The sequence below is a fragment of the Octopus bimaculoides genome, chromosome 21, assembly GCF_001194135.2.
Source record: "Octopus bimaculoides isolate UCB-OBI-ISO-001 chromosome 21, ASM119413v2, whole genome shotgun sequence".
Taxonomy (NCBI): Eukaryota; Metazoa; Mollusca; class Cephalopoda; order Octopoda; family Octopodidae; genus Octopus; species Octopus bimaculoides.
In genome coordinates, this window is record NC_069001.1 from 691439 (window position 1) to 693938 (window position 2500).

General features: G+C 33.8%; 1 protein-coding gene across 1 annotated transcript in view; it reads right to left on the reverse strand.

The window, feature by feature from the left end:
• The window catches only part of LOC106867293 (sushi, von Willebrand factor type A, EGF and pentraxin domain-containing protein 1-like), a 22156-nt gene that overhangs the window by 1003 nt on the left and 18653 nt on the right, over positions 1–2500 (reverse strand). The gene's annotated exons all lie outside the window — the stretch shown is intronic.

Genomic DNA, 2500 nt, shown 5'->3' on the forward strand with positions numbered 1-2500 from the left:
TATAACAATACATAAAAACGGGCTAGAGTTGAAGTGCTCAGCATGAGCTAGAATTCAAATTATAGTAAGAATGGATACATAAGGGTAGAAGACCACAGGAACAATACCGTATATCCAACGCAAGATTTAATATACGTGTGTGTGTGTGTGTGTGTGTGTGTGTGTGTGTGTGTTCAATTCATTCTAGAATCCATAAATATATGGTTTTAAGTCTCTAAAATGTCCTAAAGGTAAGGTAAAATAAAGTATACAGGCATATACAATGATATAAACTTCAGAGATATCATGAATGTTTAAAATATTTATTTAAAAATATCTATAAACGTGCATAGTTTCCAAGTTGTATAAAAATATTTGACAATTTAAGAAAATACATTACGATATATAAACGTACAGTATGATTTAACATATAGTGGGTAAATATATACGATATGATATCATATTATAAATTTATATGTTTTATATTAAAAACGTGTACATTAGAAAGACTTCCATGGGGCCTTCAAAAAGTGACCGAAGCACAACAGGTGCATTGAAGTCAAGGGGTCCTACTTTGAAAGATATTAGAGTTTTGGACTTGTTTGAAATTAATAAATGTCTCTCTTGGAAAAGTCTCAAAACTTCTGGGATGCATCTTCCACATTGAAACACACACACACACACACACATGCATGTACTTGTGTACTAAAGTGACATGATACATACCCACTACATGAGCGCAAGTTTATCTACATGCACATACACACATACATACATATGCATATGCACACACACACATACATGCACGTACATACACACACGTGCACGCATGCACATACATACACACACACACACATACACACACACATACAGACACACATACATCAGAACAATGAAACATCAAAATACTAGAGAAAAGAGTGAAAGACAAAACTCAGTTTCTATCCTTCTTTCAGTCATTTTATATTCTCCCCTCTTCCATTGAAAATAAAGGAGACGTCAGAGAAGGAGCGAGGGTGTGTACTAACAGGGAATGAGGGGACACAGGGGCCAAAAGGGGTGAATTTCATTCAATCCCCAATGTTTTCATTGATAATATTTACATTCAATGTATTTGGTATGTTTTCGTGTTTTTCTACATATTATTATTATTATTATTATTATTATTATTATTATTATTAGTTTTCGTTGTTGTTTGTTTTATTTTATTTTGTTTTTTTTTCTTTTTATTACAACGTTCTGTGAATTTATGCCACCACTGTGAACAACAACAAGAACGACAGCACTGTTGGCTACAACAATATCAAATACTACAGCAACTGCCAAAACAACATACCTACATGTGCTGGCATTTACAAGTATATATATACATATATATACAAACACTATATTCATTTGTAAAAACACATAGCTGTATGTATACATACATACAGTCATATACATACATACATACATACATACATACATACATACATACATACATACATACATATTATACAAATAATATATGTATATATATATATATATATATATATATATATATATATATATATATATATATATATATACATATATTATTTGTTTCAATCATTTGACTGTAGCCATGCAGGACTACTGCCTTGAAGAATTTTACTGAAACAAATCAACCCCAGTCTATTAAGCTGATGTGGCAAGGTTTCTACAGCTGGATACCATTCTTAACGCCAACCACTCCAAGAGTGTAGTGGGTACTTTTTACATGCCACCAGCAGGCCTGGTATCGATCACATTTGGATAGTGCTTTTTGCATGCAACCAGCATGAGGGGCAGTCAGTGGGTACTGGCATCGGCCATGTTCAGTTGATGCTTTTTGCTTGCTGCTGACACAGGAGTCAGTCAGAGGCACTGGCCACAGCTACGATATTGGTTTTACTGGACTCAACAGGTCATCATTCACCAAATGTCACATAATAAGAGAAGGTTTAGTGAAAGTGTAGCAAAGTCAACAGTGGTGCCCCAGCACGGCTGCAACTCTTGTGCTGAAACTAGTAAAGAAAGAAATTTATGTACACACACACACACACACACACACATCCATAAATATATGCACAAGTTCAAACATAAATTATGCAGATTTCTAAAAAGATTTCCATAGTTTAACTTGTTTAACAAAGTGTTAAACATTTTTACATTGTTTTTATTGGTTTTTGGAGTAAGTTTTCTTCTTTTTTACTAAATTTAGCTCATTTTTTTCCCTTTTTTTGTTGTTGTTAGTTTTGATATTTTTTATCAAGACCCCTTCTTCCCCATCCCACAGCCACCAAAAACAAAAATGCAAATAAGCCATATTTATTTGTTTTGGAGTGGATTTTTATGGGGTGGGGGTGGGGCAGGGGAGTTTCTCTTGAAATCCTTTTCTATTTTAACCTGACATAAATATTTCAAGTATTTTGTTTTGCTTTTTCATTGTAACCCCTCCCCTATCTCTCACACACATACACACAAACACACACACAGACACACACACACACAGAAGCACACA